General features: G+C 43.9%; 1 protein-coding gene across 1 annotated transcript in view; it reads left to right on the plus strand.

Moving 5' to 3' along the window:
- The window catches only part of LOC126259722 (speckle-type POZ protein B-like), a 98,747-nt gene that overhangs the window by 522 nt on the left and 72,789 nt on the right, over nt 1-25,436 (plus strand). The gene's annotated exons all lie outside the window — the stretch shown is intronic.

Genomic DNA, 25,436 nt, shown 5'->3' on the forward strand with positions numbered 1-25,436 from the left:
GCCATCAGCTGGTGAATTATGCGTTTTGAGATAACTCATCATCCGATACATCGAACAGTACAGATGAACTGAAGTAAAATGTCACCTACATATATACATAGATAACACAGTCGACCTCTGACAGTTTTGTAGGTAACTTATAATTTCATTTCATTGGTACAACTCGATGTATCTTATACCTGATGATTGGTTATCTCGAAATGTCATTCATTCACCAGCGTCTCACATTTTACTAAGTGAGCTATTCAGCATTTGTGCAGTGATGTTCCGATTACTCTTAACGAAATCATTCTTTTTACTAGGGCCAATAGGCAATAGTTTAAAGTGATTTCAAGCATATTCATGTGAACTGAGATTTAACAATAATTCGCAGTTTTATCATAAGCTAAATATTTTTTACGACTTTTGACATCGTCTGGTGTTGCAACCCTCAGGACCCCCTCCCCATATAGAAACTCCACATTAAATATGCCTTAGTAAACTGTGACTTCGATTTACACATTCGTCTAAGAATCTGCAAAGTCAGGCGAACATTCCTACGACTCTTCCATAGCCTCCTCACAGAACAGATCTGTGGCTCTTGATCCCCGCACGCCTCCGAGGTGTCAGTCTTCTCCTTTATAAAACGACAATGAGAAATCTGACAATCCGCATGTACCATCAGTAAACATGACAGTACAGCTTCGTCTCCGATTTCCATTTCGTCGGACACGAAAATCACCAAATTTCTAAGCATACTTGTGAGGCCTGGTTTGTTACATTCACAGTTAAAGGCATAGCTTCAACGAGTCGCATGAGTGGCAGCCTGCTGCCTGCACCTAGTGCATTCAAATTCTTCAAATAAAATAAACTTATCAACTTCAGAATTATAGCCCCCAAACCCAAAGTCAGAACAATACGTCTCGAAGATTCCTTACCATTTAGTAACAGCTGTTGCAATAAGAGATAATTTGCCTATATTTGTATCCCTAATCAGATATAATTGTTGTATTCTGCCTTCGAGGAACGAAAGGCCTCATTATACCGCTCCACAACTTTCTTAGGCTACCCACAGCAAATCACACCTCGTTAAATCGAAATGCCTACGATGATTAGCCTGGTACGATTCAAAGTAATTCTCAATGAACCTTACAGGGTTCCAGTCGGCAAGAAGGAACGGATCTGTATAATCAAATACCTTCATATTTGTTTTTTTCTCTGTTGTATTGTTTTGGTTTGATCTGATATGAATATTCACAACATGAAGTAAAATTAACGTAGAATTCTTCTGAGAATTATCAACGAAACAGAAATGTTTCCATGTGTATAAAAAGAAATCATAAATTGAAACAATTGACGAGCGAGTAACAGACGGTACTGAAACTGTGCCTTAGGACTTGTTGTTCGCCAATAACTACATTTTTAGTGAATGCAGTATTTATATTATCCTACACTTAAATACAACAGTCTAAGACTTCTTCTTCATTCCAAAAGCTCGACGAAAAAAGTTACCGGTACTCGAGTTATGACTTGCCGAGTACACTGTATAGTGAAAAAAAAAACAAGATTCGCGCGAATATAGGACTGATTATTTTCTGCAAAATGTACGAAGCAAGTCACTTGTCATAAAAATGAATAAGTAATAGTCCGCTTCATTGCTGTTCTTATGCTTACTCATATGAAAATTACCTTCGCGTCGTCTTAGATTTGCGGTAATATTGAGGACTAGGATAGGCAAAACGTAGCACATTATCCGCGATGGAGCATCATGCACTATGTAGAGGCAATTTCAGATTGGCCCAAGGGAGTGATATGTGCGTGGGCGCCCGCAGAAATTTATGCACTAGGGGCCACGATTCAAAAATGTCACTTTTTGTATCAGAAAACTTGAGAACTTTCTGTTGATTATTAACAAATCGCCACTGATTAATAGTCTTCAAAGTGAAAAACAGGAAATAAACTTTAAAAATACTTTTCGACTTTTGTTTGCTTACAAAACTTTACGTCTCATCATGTTAATGGGTTTTATTGCATTATTTTTCCCTACTTTTTTAAAAAAATTGACTTGCATAATTGAAGATTAATAAATTATATTTCGAAAGTGGCACTCCCCCCCCCCCTCTACCGCACCCCTAAGTGTGACAAATTATTACGAATCCATACCAACTGCACAGGTGAATTCATAATTCTGTCTTTGCATCTTGTGCTTTGTGGCACCCCGTTGAGTTGGAAAGGATCCCATTTCTTGAAATGGAGATCTGTTCGACCATTATTTTTAACATTTTTTCTCCTCTTTCAGCGCAAAAAATGGTATTTGATTGCTGCATTCTGATCTTAACAGTACAATAAAACGCACCTACAGTATAGCAAGACCGTGATCTTCAGAGTCCTCCACAATCACTCTGCGGTTGAAAAACGAAATATGGTATCAGGAAAAGGATAGCCTGCTGTTCCCCGTAAAGCTGCCCCGTTGAGTTGCAGACAGGCACAATGAAAATACTGGTACACATTATAGCTTCTAGAAAAAGCCTTCTTCAGCAAGGGAAACACACATACACATTCACAAAAGCAAGGCCACTCTTCGTTCACATACGTCTGCTATCACCGGCAGCTCTGAACGGAATCAGCAACAAGCGTTTCCTGAAGTACACCATATACCCTTCCATGACATTCATAGCCGGCCAGAGAACATTTTTTCACAAAGCTACTTTTCATTTCGAGCCCTCTTCCCTCGTACACTTTCACCCGTTTCAGTTTTCGCTGCAGTTCCGGCCAGAGCTGCCTGTGGTAGCAGTACTGTGTGTATGAGGTGTGCTTGCTTCTGTGAATGTGTGTGTTTAACGTGCTGAAGAAGCTGTAGCCGAAAGCTATAATGTGTAACAGTCTTTTCGTTGTGCCTGTCTGCAACTAACGGGTCATCTTTATGGCGAGTAGCCGTCTATCCTTTTACTAATATTGTTGATATTCCAATCTGGAGCTTCTATTGTTTGAAAATGTAGTGTCAGGAAGACGTGGCAGGTCTTCTTTGGCCACAAGCAAATGGTAAACTACGGGTGCGATTAAGTTGTGTTGTAGGAAGAGGGAGTGGCCTTGTGGGAAGGATATTGGGTAGCTATATTGCAGTCATGTTCAGCTTATTATGAGAATATGCACCAGAATACGCGCGCGATACTATTGGAATACTCCCTTTTTGGAGCTCGATAAGGAATGTGCGAGGAAGGTACAGAGAGTTTTTTGGGGACTGTATTTTGGCAGTGTTCTGTAGGTCGACACATCCGCCTTGAATGCAAGACAATGCGCCGAACACACCACCACGCCCAATAAAAGGCATAATTTCCCGTGACCAGTCTGTGTTATAATTTTGTACCCCAAATTCCGGGAGGGGGCAGGTGCCCTCTCTTGCACAAACTTGTTGATGCGCATGATTTCATGACGCCTATTGCTTGTAATGGGTATTTCAATGCTTATTATTAGCAACAGTCACGATTTCCATGAATTGCGGATTATTTATGAGAAAAATATTCCAATAATAGTTGTTGTCAGTCCTCAGATTTGGTAATAGCCTGGAGCAGTAACAGGCATCTTGCTCTGCATGTTTAGAAATGTCAGGTTATCACTGTGAACTTGATAAAGACGTAAGAAAATAGTAGTTTGCGCTGGTTTCACTGTTAAACACGTAATGAGAAATTGTGAAACAATCCCATAGCTCCAAATGTAGATAAAGTTTTGATTCGTGAACAGGATGCTGGGAAAGTGAGATCTGTGTTCAGATTAAACTTTTTACGCACATGTTGTATGGCGTATGTCAAAAAACTGCTACAGCTTTGTGGTATTCATGTAGGGGTTGACACACATGAGACACTGAACGTCTACAGAGGACCTGCTAGAATGTTGCAGATTGCGAAAAGATACTTTCAGAATTCGGAGATACTGTTTTAGAGTGGAATCTAAGAATATTCTTCATTGCTTTCATGTCGCTCATTCAATGAACATGATGCTAAAATTAGACAAAACATCAACTCGCACAAAGCTATCCAAACGGTCATTCTTTGCATGCTCCAGCGATGAACGCAAAAGAAGAAACCTTGAGAATTAATTTCAGAATGAAGCCAATTGATCGAAGACAACAGGAGGGGTGGAAAAGAGACCTAAAGGAGGACTGGTCCTTTGTAAAGACCGATCGAAAAGCGAAGACGAATTTTATTGTAGTTCTCCCTTCTGTGTCGATGGATATAATACTTGTTACGACTTTGTTGGGGAATATTTGTCGCGTGCCACTCTTTTTTCATAATTTTGCAACAAAACAAAGACTGCTGTTCATCAAAAAGTACATACATATGCGCCTCTGTTGTAAAGTCTATGCTCTTTCTAAATTTCAACCATCGTATGTTAGAAGGGTTGCTACAAATTTGAGAACACGTCCTCGAATGTTGTTGGTGTTGTCTTCAGTCCTGAGACTGGTTTGATGCAGCTCTCCATGCTACTCTATCCTGTGCAAGCTTCTTCATCTCCCAGTACTTACTGCAACCTACATCCTTCTGAATCTGCTTAGTGTATTCATCTACGATTTTTACCCTCCACGCTGCCCTCCAATGCTAAATTTGTGATCCCTCGATGCCTCAGAACATGTCCTACCAACCGGTCCCTTCTTCTTGTCAAGTTATGCCACAAACTCCTCTTCTCCCCAATTCTATTCAAAACCTCCTCATTAGTTATGTGATCTACCCATCTAATCTTCAGCATTCTTCTGTAGCACATTTCGAAAGCTTCTATTCTCTTCTTGTCCAAACTATTTATCGTCCATGTTTCACTTCCATACATGGCTACACTCCGTAAAAAAACTTTCAGAAACGACTTCCTGACACTTAAATCTATACTCGATGTTAACAAATTTCTCTTTTTCAGAAACGCTTTCCTTGTCATTGACAGTCTACATTTTATATGCTCTCTACTTCGACCATCATCAGTTATTTTGCTCCCCAAGTAGCAAAACTCCTTTACTACTTTAAGTGTCTCATTTCCTAATCTAATTCTCTCAGCATCACCCGACATAATTCGACTACATTCCATTATCCTCGTTTTACTTTTGTTGATGTTCATCTTATATCCTCCTTTCAAGACACTGTCCATTCCATTCAACTGCTCTTCCAAGTCCTTTGCTGTCTCTGACAGAATTACAATGTCATCGGCGAACCTCAACGTTTTTATTTCTTCTCCATGGACTTTTATACCTACTCCGAATTTATCTTTTGTTTCCTTTACTGCTTGCTCAATATACAGATTGAATAACATCGGGGACGGGCTACAACCCTGTCTCACTCCCTTCCCAACCGCTGCTTCCCTTTCACGCCCCTCGACCCTTATAACTGCCATCTGGTTTCTGTACAAATTGTAAATAGCCTTTCACTCCCTGTATTTTACCCCTGCCACCTTCAGAATTTGAAAGAGAGTATTCCAGTCAACATTGTCAAAAGCTTTCTCTAAGTCTACAAATGCTAGAAACATAGGTTTGCCTTTCCTTAATCTATTTTCTAAGATACGTCGTAGGGTCAGTATTGCCTCACGTGTTCCAACATTTCTGCGGAATCCAAACTGATCTTCCCCGAGGTCGGCTTCTATCAATTTTTCCATTCGTCTGTAAAGAATTCGTGTTAGTATTTTGCAGCTGTGACTTATTAAACTGATAGTTCGGTAATTTTCACATCTGTTAACACCTGCTTTCTTTGGGATTGGAATTATTATATTCTTCTTGAAGTCTGAGGGTATTTCGCCTGTCTCATACATCTTGTTCACCAGATGGTAGAGTTTTGTCAGGACTGGCTCTCCCAAGGCCGTCAGTAGTTCCAATGGAATATTGTCTACTCCAGGGGCCTTGTTTCGACTCTGGTCTTTCAGTGCTCTGTCAAACACTTCACGCAGTATCGTATCTCCCATTTCATCTTCATCTACATCCTCTTCCATTTCCATAATATTGTCCTCAAGTACATCGCCCTTGTATAGACCCTCTATATACTCCTTCCACCTTTCTGCTTTCCCTTCTTTGCTTAGAACTGGGTTTCCATCTGAGCTCTTGATATTCATATAAGTGGCTCTCTTTTCTTCAAAGGTCTCTTTACTTTTCCTGTAGGCAGTATCTATCTTACCCCTAGTGAGATAAGTCTCTACATCCTTACATTTGCCCTCTAACCATCCCTGCTTAGCCATTTTGCACTTCCTGTCGATCTCATTTTTGAGACGTTTCTATTCCCTTTTGCCTGCTTCATTTACTGCGTTTTTATATTTTCTCCTTTCATCAATTAAATTCAATATTTCTTCTGTTACCCAAGATTTCTACTAGCCCTCGTCTTTTTACCTAGTTGATCCTCTGCTGCCTTCACTACTTCATCCCTCGAAGCTACTACCCATTCTTCTTCTACTGTATTTCTTTCCCCCATTCCTGTCAATTGTTCCGTTATGCTCTCCCTGAAACTCTGTATAACCTCTGGTTTAGTCAGTTTATCCAGGTCCCATCTCCTTAATTTCCCACCTTTTTGCAGTTTCTTCAGTTTTAATCTACAGTTCATAACCAATAGATTGTGGTCAGAGTCCACATCTGCCCCTGGGAATGTCTTACAATTTAAAACCTGGTTCCTAAATCTCTGTCTGGCCATTATATAATCTATCTGATACCATCTAGTATCTAGAATAACTGACTTCTATGTCGCTGAATTAACAGTGTTTTGTGAATTTATAAAATATACTTGCCTCTTGCCGCTTTAACCCTTGGATGGTCCCTTTCGTTTAGCATCAAGCGTCTCCTAAAGGTACACCATATGCCCGGCACTGCCATCCAGTGCCGGTTCGATGACATTTCATTTTGCAAACTGCTTTTCATTTGGCGCCCTCTTCCCTCGTACATTTTCACCCATTTTGGTTGTCACTACTATTTGCGATACACGCTGTAGACAAATCTTGCACACTCGTGCCCCAGGCGCCCCTCTCGGCTTAGCGCCCAAAGCGACAAATTAAGTGACCAAACGCGTCAGAGATGCAGACTGCGAATAATCAAATTGACCTCGACTGTGAAGGTGAATGTTCGTGACCTGAAAACCAACAGCATCTTGGCTGGTTGTCTCGTGAAGTGTTTCTCTGCGTTGCCTATCCTAGAGCGCGTACACATTTTGATTACCTAAGAATAAATTAATTCGCGATTGACAAAGAATCTTGAATCATATTCTTTTCTTCATATGCCATCGAGTGATGTATAGAACACTGAAATGATTGTGGAATTAAAGCAGGATGACCCAAAGTCTTTCCCTGACTACAAACATATGTAAGGCGAAAAATATGACACAATGACATACATCTTTTATCCTGAAGTGCTGGTAAAATATTCAACTTTTGACGTCATAAACACAATAAATTTCGACGTGTGCTGCTTTCGTTGCCCGAATGATATCCAGGCGATATTCCAATTCTACACATATGTTGATCTACATTTCGTGAGGAATGGATGTTATGACGTCAGCTATTCGACGCCGTAATGCTGCAATGTCGTTCACTTGTGCTTGTTACTACGTACTGTTTGCAACTGGGTGTCCGATTGCGCTTTTGTTACGTAATTGGACCCTGTAACAAAGTAACGGTAAATATGTATGTAGACATGTAATTCAAGATAAAAAGTATTTGTCTATGTGTCATATTTTATACCTTGTGAATGTCAGTAATCTGCGACAACCGGTATTTTATTGCTACCAACGATCTTTATGTTGGTTTCTTATAAAAGCTGATAATCTCAGTTGTTCCTTGGGCTCTGTACCAGTCGTCCGCTATATACGCTGTTATCTATGATAGGATTAGTCTCTCTAAAAGTGCAGTGGAAAGATTTTTATATAAATGACAATGTTCTTTTCTGACGTTTAAACCGAACAGTCATTGTCTTGTTTGTTCATATGAACCGTTACAGACTTAGCCGTTTCAGAAACCTTATTTCCAGATACAAGACAAAGAGAAATCATTCCTCCATAAACTTCATACATGTAGAGGCCACAACACTACACGTCCACACGCCGAAGTCCTGCATTACACAACAATTAAACAACCGATCATCACTTTTATTTGACAATACACGTGTCATCGCCGCCCATATTTCGTCTTAACAAACAAGTGGGCGTTTAAACTCTTATGTCTCATTTTTGCGGGAAAATCGAGTATAGTTCGCCTTTTTTGAATGTTATCTCGTTCGTAATTGATAAGTAGTTTATTCTGGCAATTTAAAGAAAAATTTAATTTACAGAAATGAAAGGAATGAATTATTGTACTTACTATACATTAAAAGGGGGCCAAATTACGTAGCGGTGAGATAGCCGAGCGTATGTGATGTCACACTGGTGCGCCTGAAGTCTTATCATCAGATACGGTTAAGTTGTTTGATGATTTTAGTTTTGTTACCGTCTAAGTGCGTTGGTATATTCGATCGAAACTAATAGAGAATACCACCGAATTTAAGTTAAACGCTGGTTTATGGCAGCAAAATTAACACGTCGTTATCTTCAATCCGAAGATTGATTTGATGCAGCTCTCCAGCCTAGTTTTTCTTGTACGAGAGTCTTCCTCTTTGCACAACTGCTGCAAACCGCACAGTTTTTATCTTCCGCAAACTCTGTTAGCAAACCGACGATTCCTTGATCTCTCGGAATGTGTCCTATGAATCGATCTCTTCTTTTAGTAAAGTTGTGGCATAAACATCTTTTTTCCCCCAAGTTGCTTCAGCACCTTCTCATAAATTATTCTATTTATCCATCTCAGCATCACACCCTCGGTCTGAACTGTTTATCGTCGACGTTTCACTTGTTTACAAGACTACACTCCAGAAAAATACCTTCAGAAAAGCTTTCATAACACTTGGATTTATATTCAGTGTTAATAATTTCTTTTTCCCAGGTATGATTTCTCTCCCTATTGCCAGACTGCATTTTATCTCCTCACTACTTCGGCCATCATCAATTACTTTGCAGCCCAAATAGCAAAATTCATCTTTTATTTTTACTGTCGCATTTTCTCGACCAGATCCCTCAGCATCATCGAATTTAATTCGCCTGCTTTACGTTACCCTGGCTATATTTGTATTGGTGTTCATCACATTACGTCTTTTCCAGGCACTATTCACCCATTTTTACCCTAGACGTGCCGCAAAACACTTTCCCTGCCAAAGCGAGTATTAAACGTGTGCAGATGGTGTACGTGATACGTCGTTGCACACAGTTTTCTCGGGTTTCTAACCGCATCAGTTAGCAGGGTCCACTGACGTTTGTGATATCATGTTTGTTTTGTTGGAAAACTGCAGATATAACTATGTATATGTTTATGATAAATATATTGCACAAAGGACCACTATTACTTTAGATGGTTGTGTGCGTTAAGAGTGTCAACATCAGTGGTTGTTCAATGTTTGTGAAACCGTTACCCATGGGTGTAATCAGAAGTTAGCTACCGTACGTCCCCTTTCCACCCCACCCCCCAACCCCCACTATCGTCAGCATAAGTGCCAGACTAAGCTTTAGATCGAAAAAGAACTCACTTTGAACACTTTTATTCTTAAAATTAAGAAAAAAATATACAGGGTGCGTCAAAAAAATGTATACACACTCTGAAGCGTCATAGAAAATTTATTTCCCGTTCTACAATGTTTAATTTCTGGAAATGGAAAGCTTAAAGTCCAATTGGAAAAATCAATGTACTTTGCAAATGTGATTAATGTTCAAACTGGTTGCCTTCAGCATCAATACATTTCTGAGTACGAGTCACCACTGATTCCGTACATCGTACCTATAGTCTGGGAGACGAGTCTTTGGTATTGACAGCTCGGTAGCGTCTTTCCGTTGCCTAGCGACCGCAGGCAGGCAGCCAATGACGGCCTGACTTTGAGCGGGTAGCAAGGGCCACGTTGCCGCTCTGAAACCCGGTCACGCGCGCTTATGAAACTTACCAGTGTCTCGCGTGCAGGCAGTGCGGTCGTTCGTCGTTTTTCTGAAGTTGAATTCGCAGTTTATTTCGTTTTTGTTATTTTTAGTGTTTCTTTGTTTATGTTTCGTTGTAAACAATGTCTAGTGCGGCGGGTAGTACCAGCCCAACACAAGAAGTGAAACGGAGGAAGAAAAGTGTGCTACACACCCAGGCCCATGAATTCGTGTGCTCTGTGAGCGATTACTTTGAGAAAGAAAAGGACAAAGGTGGGCCCTTAATTCCTGTTGTTCAGGTTGTGAAGAGAACTGCAGCAGCATTGAAAATAAGTAAGAACACTGTTGTAAAGATAGGGAAAGAACAGTATAGTGTAGATTGTGACGAGAGTGGCACAACAAAGCTGCACACACCAGGAAAGAAGCGACCGAGAAATAAGCAGGTGACAGCTTTGGACGATTTTCAGAAAGACGCTATTCGTCGTCATATATACAGCTATTATAAGAGAAGGGAACATCCCACTCTATCTAAATTACTGGTGTCGCTTCAGAAAGACGATCTTTTTAAAGGGAGCAAATTTTCATTGCGTACAGTGTTGAAAGGCATAGGCTTCAGCTATTCACTGTTTAACTGACTCAAAATATTAATGGAAAGGACAGATGTAGTTGCATGGCGGTGCAGATTTCTGCGCAGGATCATGGGTGTGGAATTCGAAAGTATAGTGTGGTTAGATGAAACTTGGGTCAATGCCAGCCATTCTTTACGTAGAGGCTGGAATGATGGAACGCCCGAGGGGACAATGGCAGTGCCTGTTGGCAAAGGAGGGCGTATTATTGTTTTACATGCAGGAACATCGAAAGGTTTTGTGCCAAACTGCTTGAAAATGTTTCGGTCAAAAAAGACGGGAGATTACCATGAAGAAATGAACAGTGTAGTATTTCAAGAATGGTTCGAGACATCGCTTATGACGAATCTGACAAGTCCATCAGTGATTGTTATGGACAATGCGCCTTATCATTCCGTTGTTCACGATAAGGCACCAACCTTGGCAACAAAAAAAGACGATATCATTCAGTGGTTGAAACGGCGAAAAGTAGATTTCAGAGAAGATTTAAGGAAGGCGGAACTGCTCGAAATTGTGGCACAAAAGAAACCCCAATTTCCAACATATGTTATTGACGAGATTGCTAAAAGGCACTGGCATGAAATCGTTCGGCTTCCTCCATACCACTGTCACTTCAATGCAATTGAAGGAGTGTGGGCGCAGATAAAAAATTACATTGTTGCAAACAATAAAAAATTCACGATCTCTGAAGTGGAAACTCTCCTTCCAGCAGCTATCAATAAAGTGACAAGCGAGACGTGGGCTAAAATTGTAAACAGCACTGCAAGTGCCATCAGAGAGGCGGCCAAAACCGAAGGGGTTGTGGAAGAATGCATCGAAAATTTAATTATACATATGGGAGAGAGCAGTGATAGTTCGAGTAGTGCTGAGGAAGACAATGTCAAATCAGATTCTGACAGTGATGTGAGTGGTGTTTTTCCATTACAGTAACTACAACGTATTCAGGAATGTAAGGAGGGAGTTTGCTATCGATCTACAACCAGATCATCATATTGTGAGTACTTTCTTCAGATTATAACTCTTAATACACTGACCAATTATTCTGTAGCTTGTAGTGGAACAAATTAATAATGCTAATACTTAACAATGGAAACCAAAACTGCTAATGTTCAACAACTTGCGAAAATAGTTTTCATTTCAGTTGTGAAGTTTAACAAATAACTTTATTATGTTTCAGCATCTTAGATACTTGTACTAAATAGCTCTTATTAGTTTTCGAGTTAATATATTTCAAGCATCAACTTTAAATAAATTCACGCGTACCAATACGACTTGTATTTTGTCTCGCTTTTATTTCTGCTGCTAGAGAATGCGTGTAGCAGACAGGGCGCCACGTGCTGTGAGCCACGTTCGGCAACAGCGCCGTCTGCCCGCCGGAACTGTAGTACCAATCACTCGTCTCACGGACTATAAGTGTCCAATGAGATTTCTGCGCACACCGCCTGAATCTAATTCCAAAGTGTGTCCAGGTTACGTGGTTTACGTTTGTACACCTCATCTTTTACTGTGCCCCATAAGAATAAATCCAGCGGCGTGAGGTCTGGAGAGCGTGCAGGAAACTCGATTGGTCCCCTGCGTCCTATCCACTGACCTGGCACATTGTGATCCAGGTATGCTAGAACGTCCCTATGATAGTGCGGCGGGGCGCCATCTTGTTGGAAATAAAACTCATCATTACCTTATAATGCACGAATGGCAGGGAATATGGAGTCAACAAGCACTGTTAGGTACGTTTTTTGAGGCGAACGCTGAAACAGTTCCAAGATCGCAGTTATGGAATCATTACTTGTAGCTGTACGAGGTCACCCTGATCGACCTTTATGCACATCACACACTGTTCCATGAATTTAGAATTTGTCTCGGAGACGTGTAATTGTTAACCTTGAAGGTGGTTCTGTACTCACTTCTCCACTGTCTTCGAACCGTACATTCTCAAACTTCCAGTACCACTTAATTATCTGCTTCCGCGCTTCAAAGCTCAAACGTACGTCCGCCATGTTGCAGTTACTTCCTTGCCACTGCTACCACCTGTTGAAGAAATATAACATTACTTTCTCACAAATATTTAACTTTGTAGAACGGGAAATAAATTGTCTGTGACAGTTCAAAGTGTGTATACATTTTTTGACGCACCCTGTATTTCACCTGAGAGTGCTAATTAACACAGCTTGGATGAAACAGACGACATTATTCACCTTTATGAAATGCATTCGTAGTTGCGAATATGACAACTATCAGCTGTATAATGGAATTACGACAATGAAAATTTGTGCCGGATTGAGACTCAAACCCGGATTTCCCGCCTTAGTATTACGCTATCCGAGTACGCCCCACGGCCAGACGCAGACTTTCAGTATGTCGTTAACCATGTGTGTACAGCTTGCACTCGCTCATCCATTAAGTACATTCCTGTACAGTGGAGACGTTTTAACGGAAATTCGCATGCCCAGTGTCGGTGGATAAAGAGTGTTGCAGTGTCCGTGTTCAGAAGTGCGTAGCAGTGTTCTTTCTGCCATGCATACATGCGTGCATTTTATTTATATTTGTAGGTGTTTTATTAAACAGCCATCTAATCAGTCAATGAGACAGTCGGTACTGCTTATTTCTAACAGCCTTTTTTTTATATACAGGTTGAGTCGCGTAAGACGGAACACCCCTTTATTCTGGGGGCGATTGCACATATCGGCATGCGGTTTTCGGCGAATCGTAGCGGACTATGGGGCACATATGTTAGTACATGAGCAATAATCACAACGTTTATATTGACCGAGATAATGAGGCAAGTACATGTTTTTTAAATGGGACGCTATACTATTTTTACCATCATTCGAACGCTCTGGAAAAGACGCGTATAGTGATGTAACGCATGTTGCTACTGTGATTCAAACTTTGCTTAAAAGAGGGCGGATGAGGATTTACCTACGTAGCGTAGGCCGTGCATGCTGCATAGAGCACGGCAACTCGGCCTGCGGGTCCCGCGAGGCGTCTTTACAGTCTGCAGCCGCTTCCGACCGCCTCGACCTTCAATCGTACAGTATTTCACAGCGTGTTGTAAGCGAAGTTTGAATCACAATAGCAACATGCGTTACATCACTATACGCGTCTTTTCCAGAGCGTCCGAATGATGGTAAAAAAAGTATAGCGCCCCATTTAAAAAACATGTACTTGCTTCATTATCTCGGTCAATATAAACGTTGTGATTATTGTGCATGTTGTAGCGTAGTAAGACAGCCACGCCACTTGGAAGTAGCCGAAAGGCACGCGTTAACTCACGCAGGCTAGTAGATAGGTCTGAAACAGGATACGTAATGAATGCTATAAAGAAAAGTACGTAGCTCCTGGAATACTTAACTTTAATCCATCCTTGTGGTACATCGCTCTTGACGATACAAGTGAGACTCTTCAGATACAAGCTATGTAATGCTAATGGCGCCTTGCTAGGTCGTAGCCATTGACTTAGCTGAAGGCTATTCTAACTATCGGCTCTGCAAATGAGCGAGGCTTCGTCAGTGTGCATCGCTAGCTACGTCGTCCGTACAACTGGGGCGAGTGCTAGTAAGTCTGTCGAGACCTGCCGTGTGGTGGCGCTCGGTCTGCGATCACTGACAGTGGCGACACGCGGGTCCGACATGTACTAATGGACCGCGGCCGATTTAAAGCTACCACCTAGCAAGTGTGGTGTCTGGCGGTGACACCACATTCCTCCCCCGCAAATCGGCGAACGGTCGTGTTATAAGGCTTCCGCCCGCCGTGGGGAGGACCCCATGTTGACGTATGCGATGAGGTGGGGAGCCGAACAACAGGCGAGGCTGTGCCACCCGCACCCTGCCATTCGGTCCGAGGGGAGCTAGGAAACGCCTGAAAACCTAGTCCAGGGTGCACGTCAACATGCGGTGTATGCGCCCGTAGAGATACAGGAGGGGCCGAAGGGTCGACCTCCATCGCGTCGGGGTACCCGACGCGCGAAGACGCCATGTGGTCCTGAGCGGGCAAGAGTTCCATGGCGGAGGACTGCTGGTCACGGGAAGCGATCGGCTGTGCTTGACCCAGGGAGGCGCTTGGCGGCTGCAGCGAAGCGTCCACTGCGGGCGGTGCCGGCGGGAGAACAGGCGACGGCGGCGGCGGCGGCGCGTCGCCATGGGGCAAAATGGAAGGCAGCGTCGGTAACACCTGGGGATGAGGCGAGCCAGTAGACGGGTCCCCAGGGCGCTGACCGGACGGCACCGTCGCTGAAAGCAGACGGGGAGCGGCAGAACCCGAGCGACGATAGAGGCGCAGCTGAGTGAGATGCCGACGCACCTCACCAGAGGCCCCCAAAACCAAATACATAGCGCGGCCGAGGCAGCGAAGAATGCGCCCCGCGAGCCAACGCTGTGAACCGCGATAGTTGCGATAATAGACAACGTTGCCTGGAGCAAAAGCAGGTGTCTGCCGCTGCACAAGAACCTGATGCGGCGGATGCAGCAAAGACATCAAGGTGCGATGAGGACGACCGTGCAACAACTCAGCCGGCGAGCGACCATCTCGGGGCTGAGAGCGATACGAAGACAAAAAGAGCAACAACGCGTCCTCCCGAGAGTGCGACTCTTTCAACTTCAACATCTGTGACTTGAAAGTCCGGACCAATCGTTCAGCGGCACCGTTTGACTGAGGCGAAAACGGCGCGGATGTCAGATGTTAAATACCATTGGCCGTGCAGAATGACTGAAATTCTGCGGACATGAATTGTGGGCCAGTGTCGGAAACAATAGTCTGTGGAAGACCTTCAATGCAAAATACAGCGGATAACGCTTGGATGGTGGCAGATGACGTCGTGGAAGACATCCGGACAACAAAAGGAAAATTACTGAAAGAATCGACCACAACCAAACATCGAGCATTCCAGAACGGACCAGCAAAATCGATGTGCAAGCGTTGTCAAGGGGAAGTGGCTGTCGGCCATGCAAAGAATTTTCGCGGCGATGCGGATTGTTGTTCGGCACACGCCATGCAAGAAGAGCACATATTCGTAATCGCGGCATCGATACCGAACCAAGTACAGTGCTGACGAGCAAGTTGTTTCATTCGCACTATACCCCAATGTCCTTGGTGAAGAAGCCGTAAGACAGAGGGACTGTAACGAACGTGGGACCACGACTCTGGACTGATCATTATCAGTACGCAACAACAAAACACCACGTCGTACAAAAAGTCTCTCCCTGTGAGCAAAAAATCGGCGAACCAACGGATCCTCGATCCGTGACTTTGACAAAGGCCATTGCGTAGGAACAAAACGCAAAACGGTAGCAAGGATAGGGTCAGCAGCTGTGGCGGTAGCCACACGACGAAAATCAATCGGAAACGATTCGACCACGTCATCGGTTTCCGAATCAATGAACATGCAAGCAAGTTCGGAAGAATCGAATGCTCTATCCTCAGCAACAGGCAAACGGCACAACGCATCAGCGTCGCCGTGCGTAGCAGTGGACCGATACAAGATATCGTAGCGGTACTGCGAGAGGAAAATTGACCAGCAAATGAATTTCTGCGCTGTACGTGGAGGTACAGGCTTGTTCGGATGAAAAAGCGATGTCAAAGGTTTGTGGTCTGTGATGATGGCAAAGTGACGACCATACAAGAAATCATGGAACTTAGTAACACCAAATACGAGAGCCAAAGCTTTTTTCTCTATCTGTGAATAATTTCTTTGCGCAGATGAGAGCAATTTTGACGCAAAGGCAATAGGGCGATCATGCGAGCCATCTTTGTGCGCAAGCACAGCACCGATCCCGAAATCCGATGCATCTACCATCAACAAAAGGAGTTTCAGGGGATCGAATGGCGTAAGGCAAGTATTGGAAAGCAACGCCGATTTCAATTGGCGAAAGGCGCGTTCGCATTCCGTCGTCCAGACGAACGGAACACCTTTACGGCGTAAACGATGAAGCGGAGCTGAAATGGAAGAGGCATTGCGCAGAAAGCGATGATAGTAATTTATTTTACCCAGCACACTCTGTAGCTGCTTCAGATTCTGCGGCGAAGGCAAGTCTTGTATGGCACGGAGGTACTCTGGACTGGGATGGATACCTTGGGCATTGATTACATGTCCCAAATATGGTAAGTCACGAGCAAAAAACACACATTTGTCCTTCCGAAAGCGAAGACCATTTTGTCGCAATACCTAAAATAATGTTCGGAGATTTGCTAAATGATCGTCTGCTGTCTTTCCGGAGATCACAATATCGTCCAGATAGTTCGCAGCAGTAGGGACCGACGCACAAACAGTTTGTAAATATTGCTGAAACAATGCAGGGGCGGATGTGCACCCGAATGGCAGTCTTTTGAAGCGATACAATCCCAGATGCGTGTTAACCACCAAGACGCGCTGGGATTCTTCGTCCACTGGTATTTGCAAGTACGCATCTGCTAGGTCCAACTTCGAAAAGTATTTACCCGGGCACAGTTTATCAAAAAGATCTTCCGGGCGGGGTAAAGGAAAAGTTGCAATCACTAGTTGTGGATTCACTGTTGCCTTGAAGTCCACACAAAGTCTCAGTTTTCCGGAAGGTTTTGGCAAAATTACTAATGGTGAGGCCCAGAGAGAAGCCTGCACACGTTCAATTACACCTTGTGATTCTAAATCGTGCAATGTTCGTGCGACCTCATCACGCAATGCGTGGGGAACATTGCGTGCTCTTAAAAATTTCGGTTGCGCGTTTACTTTCAGTTCCAAATGTGCTTCATAGTTCTTAGCGTAACCAAGGCCCGGTGCAAAAATGTCTGAAAATTCTTCACATAGACGAGAAACACTGGCGGAAGGCACAGTCTGATTCACTGATAGGACCTGATTGACCATAGACAAGTTAAACAACTGAAATAAATCTAAACCAAACAAGTTTACAGCAGAAGAAGAACGAAGAACGTAAAAAGACACAAGTTTTGTTTGTCCCTTGTATGTTACAAGAAGGCTGCACTGTCCTAACACAGGGATATTCTGTCCTGAATAACTATGTAACTTAACATTTGCGGCACGCAACGGAGGTGTGCCCAGTTGTTTGTACGTGTCGTGATTGATCAATGAAACTGCAGCTCCGGTATCGAGCTGGAATGGTATCACTTTGCCTTCAAAGTCCAAGTCTACAAGAAGTTTATTGTCCTGCTGACGACAAGAGCGACTTTCTCGTGCAATTTGAACTGATACTGGTACAGAAGCACTTGCGACCGGACGAGATTTCCGTCGACGGCGACGCACACTTTTTATGGGACGAACACAGTCACTGTTAGAGAAAGTGGTACTGGACAGAGTGGAACTAACTACATGAACGTCCATTGGCGAAGGTTCACGAGCCTGAGTATTCTTGGTTCGATTCCGGCGCGAAGCAGAGGGCCTGGAATGGTTGTGATTGTCTGATCGGAGCTTTTTCTGGCAAACACTTTGAACATGTCCTTTCTTATTGCAGTAAAAGCAAATAGCTTGGCGTGACGGGCAATTGTCACGCGAATGTCTAGTTGCACACCGCGGGCATGATTTCACTGCATTGGCATGCTTACGCGGCACACGTGTTTGAGAGCAAGGCCGCAGCTGCACGGACGGGCGCGAGGGCTGTTTATCGTTCCGTGCAGCGCGCCCGGCGGGTCGGTTAATGTGACACACTGCTGGCGAAGTTTCAAATGACTCCTGAGCAAAGTCAAGTGTGTCTTGCCTATCCATTATGTCTAGCACTTGTTGAAGGGAGGGATTAACTAGTTTCAAAATCTGTTCCCGTATACGAACATCAGAAACGTTCTGTGCAATTGCATCACGTATCATTGTATCTGAATAAGGGAGTCCACATTCACACTCAAAAGCACAATCCCTAGTAAGGCCTTGCAATGTTGCAACCCACTCCCTATTAGTCTGACCAGCCGTACGTTTTGTACGAAAGAACGTATACCGTTTTGCAACGACATTTACTGTTTCTTTGAAATAGGCATCTAACACCGACAAAATTTCTTCGTAGGACAGAGTCGCTACGTCGCGTCGGGGAAACAATTTCACTATCACACGGTAGGTGGACACACCTACACAGGCCAATAAAAAAGGCTGCCACTCGTTACCTTGAATTCTGTAGGCGGCGAGATGGAATCAGAATTGGCGTGACCACTCCGTCCAGGATTCCATAGCTGGGTCAAATGGCCGGAACGGGGGTGCAACAGCATGTTGTTGCTGCGGTAGCGGTGAAGCGGCGGCTGCCGCATCGTTTTGCATTGCACGTTGACCCTGAACGAGCTGTCCAAGGGCATCCAATAACGCCTGCGTCTGCTGAATCTGCAAGCGATAAAATTCGGACAGTACATCTGGAGATTGTGGCGAAGCCATGACACAAGCAAATTAATACAAATTCTATTGTCTCGTCGCCAACTGTTGTGGCGTAGTAAGACAGCCACGCCACTCGGAAGTAGCCGAAAGGCACGCGTTAACTCACGCAGGCTAGTAGATAGGTCTGAAACAGGATACGTAATGAATGCTATAAAGAAAAGTACGTAGCTCCCGGAATACTTAACTTTAATCCATCCTTGTGGTACATCGCTCTTGACGATACAAGCGAGACTCTTTAGATACAAGCTATGTAATGCTAATGGCGCCTTGCTAGGTCGTAGCCATTGACTTAGCTGAAGGCTATTCTAACTATCGGCTCTGCAAATGAGCGAGGCTTCGTCAGTGTGCATCGCTAGCTACGTCGTCCGTACAACTGGGGCGAGTGCTAGTAAGTCTGTCGAGACCTGCCGTGTGGTGGCGCTCGGTCTGCGATCACTGACAGTGGCGACACGCGGGTCCGACATGTACTAATGGACCGCGGCCGATTTAAAGCTACCACCTAGCAAGTGTGGTGTCTGGCGGTGACACCACAGTGCATGTACCGAAGTATGTGCCGCATAGTCGGCTATGATTCGCCGAACACCGCTTGTCGATTCGTGCAATCGCCAACGGAATAATGGGGGTGTTACGTCTTCCGCGACTCATCCTGTATACGAGGCGTGTTTTTAAGTAAGGTCCGTTTCCTTGTAGACACTAGTAGTTCGCGCACGTACCGCAACGAGCGCGTGCGTCGTGTACCCGCGTCCCTCGGGAAAAACTGCTCAGTTTCAGCTATGTAGCTAACCTATACGATTCTGTTCTGTGCTTTCAAAATGTTTAAGACTATCAACTCGCCCGCTAAGTGTGAAATTCGCTCAGTAATACGGTTTATGTCAGCAAGGACCTGTCTGCTGCAGAAATTCATCGACAGATTTGCGAAGTGTAAGGTGATACTGCCATGAGTGAAAGCAAAGTGCGTATGTTGGTACGAGAATTGAAAGATGGCCGTGACAACGTCCATGATGAGGACCGCTCCGGTCGCCCTTCTTTGATTACAGACGATTTGTTGGCTTCAGTTGAAGCGAGGATTCGTGAGAACAGGCGCTTCACAATAACAGGTCTCTCAAACGAATTTCCTGACGTGTCGAGATCATTGCTTTACAACATTGTTTCTGAACACCTAAAGTTTAGGAAACTGTACTCCCGTTGGGTCTCAAAACTCCTAACAGAGGACCAGAAAAACCAAAGATTTGAGTGTGCGATGAAGTTTTTGACAAGTTTTCACGAAAAAGGTGACGACTTCTTGAGTCAGATCGTAACTGGAGATGAAACATGGGTTTCGCATATCACGCCCGAATCGAAGCAACAGAGCATGGAATGGAGACACTCATACTCGCCTGTAAAGGTGAAGGCCAAACAGACTCTGTCTCAGCGCAAAATCATGGCGTCGGTGTTTTTGGATAGGCATGGTGTTTTGCTGGTCGACTTCATGCAGCCGCGCGAGATTAGCCGAGCGCTCTAGGGCGCTGCAGTCATGGACTGTGCTGCTGATACCGGCGGAGGTTCGAGTCCTCCCTCGGGCATGGATGTGTGTGTTTGTCCTTAGGATAATTTAGGTTAAGTAGTATGTACGCTTAGGGACTGATGACCTTAGCAGTTAAGTCCCATAAGATTTCAAACACATTTGAACATTTGACTTCATGCAACGTGGACCCATTATCGATGCAGAAGCATACTGCCAAACCCTGAGAAAGCTACGCAAAGTGATTCAAAACAAAAGATGCGGCATGCTGACAAAGGGAATTGTCCTTCTCCATGACAATGCAAGACCTCACATTGCAGGGCTGACCCGCGATTTATTGGACAGTTTTGGCTGGGAAGTTTTAGACTACCCACTCTACAGTCCTGGTCTTGCGCCGAGCGATTACCATCCGTTCCTCCACCTCAAACAACACCTCAGTGGCCATCGTCACAATGATGACGACGACGTGAAAACGGCAGTGAACTCTTGGTTATCGGAGCAGGCGGCAAATTTTTATGAAGAGGATATTTTAAAATTGGTTGAGAGGTATGATACGTGTTTGAACAAACTTGGCAGCTATGTCGAAAAATAGAGTGAAGTATGTACTTTCTGAAAATAAATTTACCTTTTTGAAATGACCTTTCGTTCTGTACTTATGTTCAAACGGACTTTACTTCAAAAACACACCTCGTAGAATGCTTAAGCAGCTTTTGTTGCGTCGTGAGTGCTAAATACGATTCCTTCTTAGAAAAGAAAGCTGACTATCCACATTGAGGTAGACGCATGTTACAAAATATGCTTCCTCTGTAGCGCATCTTTGAATAGAGACTCTTGTTTCACCCGTACCCTGCACCGCCTTCTAAAATCAAACAAGTTAAAATATGTGCACTTTACTTATTGTTAGTAAATCACTTGGTTCCTGGACTCCTTACTTCTGAACTGACAGAAGTTGGATGACTTCTGGTAGCTAATGCTTTGTGTCTGACCGCTGCAACTAATAACAGTAATATCTGTGTAGGCCCTACAGAAGTGTAGAAGCCACCCAAAATGTTCAAATGTGTGTGAATTCCCAAGGGACCAAACTGCTGTGGTCATCGGTCCCTAAACTTACACGCTACTTAACGACACACACACACATGCCCGAGGGAGGACTCGAACCTCCGGCGGGAGGGGCCGCACAGTTTGTGGCATTAGAAGCCACTACATACTTAACTGTTGTGTAGTGCTGTCGATTAGTTCGCTTGCGAAGTGAATAATGAAACAATATATGGTCATCTGCGGGAACTGTCTACAACTCGGAGAATGCATTTTCGTGGGACATTCAAGCACTCGTGACGTATATGCCTCAATTTTACTGTCATAGATCTGTGGTACAAAGTTGTGTGTAATTGGTGGATTATGTGAAGGAGATGTTGCTCATACATTCGTTACGCAAGCTGTAATCTCCAGCAAGTTGTGTCACACATTAATGTTAGAATTTGGGAAAAATGTAATTACTGGTAACTTCTGTAATCATTATTAAAGTCTTATGTAATAGTTACACAGGGTGATTTTTATTAACGTTCAAACAGCCTCGAAGGGACGTAGGTGACGCTGAGACAAGTAATTTAGTGAAAGACACGTGAGGCAGCAAATTTGGTAAATACCCCAAAAGTGTATGACAAATGCTGAACATGTGACGCCACCAGATGACGTACCCCGCCGCACGTGCAGTGGTTGGGAATGTCGATCCTACCCCGCCCGTTGGGGGCAGTGCTACACATCGCCCCGCTAGGTGTCGTATGAAGGAGTTAGTTTACAGCACCCCATTAGAGTAAAATGGACCACATAGCCCATAAGCCATTGTCACTGCAGAAATCCAAAATATGGAAGGTGTTTTCGAGTAACTGCGTGAAGGGATGTTTGAGTGATACAATACTTCCATTCAACCAAGTAGTGCAAATATCGAACACCTTTTGTAATTGTGATGTGTTGTAAACGTACAAGTTACAAAATTATTGTCCTCGCTCTACCCAAGGAAGAGCTGTTCTTATTTTGTGTTTCTTTCTTTTTGTCCCTTTTGTTTTTGTTTACAGACACTATACTGCAAAGAAAACATTGGCCATTTACTGGTAACGACGCAATTAGGAAGCTGATAGTCATTTACTTGTGACGCAGTACGGTAGGTTGTTGTTGTACTGTACTTTGCAAATAACTAGCGATGACCGCGAGACCGGTAAACAGAATAACAAATCTTACCTCCATGTAAACATTTTACTGTGTAATGCAATGACAAGCCGGCCGGAGTGGCCGTGCGGTTCTAGGCGCTACAGTCTGGAGTCGAGCGACCGCTCCGGTCGCAGGTTCGAATCCTGCCTCGGACATGGATGTGTGTGATGTCCTTAGGTTAGTTAGGTTTAATTAGCTCTAAGTTCTAGGCGTCTGATGACCTCAGAAGTTAAGTCGCATAGTGCTCAGAGCCATTTGAAACATTTTTTTTTTTTTTGCAATGAAAAAATACACTGCCTGTCAGATGCAAGACTCGAACCCCGAACCCCACAGGCTGAAGTCTAGCCCATAGGGCCGGAGGAACACCATAGTGAAGACTTGGGTTGGGAAGATCATGTGCATCATACCAGTAGTCTCAACCGCTGCTCGTGTTGCTGCGTGTCATCTGGTGACGTCACATGTTCAACATTTGCCATCCACTTCTGAGGTACTTCCAGACATTTGCGGTCCCTTGTGTCTTAAATTGCTTGTCTTAGCGTCATCATCGCCGCTTCGCGGGTTTTTAAACATTAATAAGAGTCACCCTGTAATGATCATTTAAAAATAATTTAATTTCGTAACCGAAACACAGTGGAACGCTTTTGATTTTAGCTCTCAGAAAATTTCATTTTACCCGTCAGGGGGTAATTACCCTCAGATTGGGATCCACTGGTCTAGACAGAATGGGTTCCAATCATTGACTCATAAACCACGGTGTATAGTTTCAAAATGTTGAAATTGAGACCTGTGCGAACACTGAATAGGAATCATGACGCGCAGTTAAAAGTACACTGAGGTGAGAAAAGTGATGGGATAGCGATAAGTACATATAGAGGTGGCGGTAGTATCGCGTACACAAGGTATAAAAGCGCAGTCCACTGACAGAGTTGTCATTTTTACTTAGGTGATTTATGCTGAAAGGTTTCCGATGTGATCGGGTTTAATATACTTTGAACGAGGAATGGTACTTGGAACTAGACACATGGGACATTCCGTTTCGGAAATCGTTCGGGAATTCAATATTCCGAGATCCACAGAGTCAAGAGCGTGCCGAGAATATGAGATTTCAGGCATTACCTCTAACCACGTACAACACAGTGGCCGACGGCCTCCACTTAACTACCGAGACCATCGGCATTTGCGTGAAGTTGTTAGTGCTAACAGACAAGCAGCACTGCGACAAATAATCGCAGAAACCAATGTGGAACGTGTGACGAACGCATCCTCTCGGACAGGGCGGCAGAATTTGGTGTTAACGGATTACGGCAGCAGAAGACCGACCCGAGTGCCTTTGCTAACAGCACGACATCGCCTGCAGCGGCGCTCCTGGGCTCGTGACCATATCGGTTGGACCCTAGACGACTGGAAAACCGCGGCCTGGTCAGATGAGTCTAGATTTCGGCTGGTAAGAGCCGATGGTAGGGTTCGAGTGTGGCGCAGACCCCACGAAGTCATGGACTCGGTTGTCAACAAGTCAATGTGCAAACTGGTGGTGGCTCCATAATGGAATGTGCTGTGTTTACATGGAGTGGACTGAGTCCTCTGGTCCAACTGAACCGGTTATTGACTGGAAATCGCTGCTTGGAGACCATTTGCAGCCATTTATGGACTCCATGTTGCCAAACAACTACGGAATTTTTATGAATGGGGAGTGGCCGAGCGGTTCTAGGCGCTACAGTCTGGAACCGCGCGACCGCTACGGTCGCAGGTTCGAATCCTGCCTCGGGCATGGATGTCTGTGATGTCCTTAGGTTGGTTAGGTTTAAGTAGTTCTAAGTTCTAGGGGACTGATAACCTCAGAAGTTAAGTCCCATAGTGCCCAGAGCCATTTTTTTATGGATGACAATACGCCGTGTCACTGGGCCACAGTTCTGGCACACATGCTGACGTCGAAAGCTGAAGATGAAGAGATAGAAAAAGTATTTGAGAATATAGAAAGGGTAATACAGTACGTAAAGGGGGATGAAAATCTTATAGTCATGGCGACTAGAGCGCAGTTGTAGGGGAAGGGCTAGAAGAAAAACTTGCAGGAGAATAAGGACTTGTCACAAGAAATGAGAGAGGAGAACGACTAATTGAGTTCTGTAATAAATTACATCTAGTAATAGCGAATACTCTGTTCAAGAATCACAAGAGGAAGAAGTATACTTGGAAAAGGCCGGGCATACGGCATGATTTCAGTTCGATTACATCATGGTCAGACAGAAATTCCGAAACTAGATATTGGATTGTAAGGTGTATCCAGGAGCAGATACAGACTCAGATCACAATGTGGTAGTGATGAAGAGTAGGCTGAAGTTTGAGAGATTATAAGGAAAAATCAATACGCAAAGAACTGGGATACGGAAGAACTAAGAAATGACGAGATACACTTGAAGTTCTCTAAGACTATAGACACAGCAATAAAGACGAGCTCAGTAGGCAGTACAGTTGAAGAGGAATGGACGTGTCTAAAAGGGGCAATCACAGACGTTGGAAAGGAAAACGCAGGTATAAAGAAGGTAACAGCGAAGAAACCATGGGTAACAGAAGGAATACTTCAGATGATCGATGAAAGAAGGAAGTATAGAAATGTTCAGGCGAATTCAGGAACACAGAAACACAAGTCGCTGAGGAATGAAATAAATAGGAAGTTCAGGGAAGCTAAGACGCAATGGCTGCATGAAAATGTGAAGAAATCGAAAAAGAAAAGTTTGTCGGAAGGACTGACTCAGCGTACACGAAAGACAAAAGAACTTCGGTGATATTAAAAGCAAGGGTGTTAACATTAAGAATACAACGGTAATTCCACTGTTCAATGCATAGGA

Source organism: Schistocerca nitens, chromosome 5, assembly GCF_023898315.1.
Source record: "Schistocerca nitens isolate TAMUIC-IGC-003100 chromosome 5, iqSchNite1.1, whole genome shotgun sequence".
Classification (NCBI taxonomy): Eukaryota; Metazoa; Arthropoda; class Insecta; order Orthoptera; family Acrididae; genus Schistocerca; species Schistocerca nitens.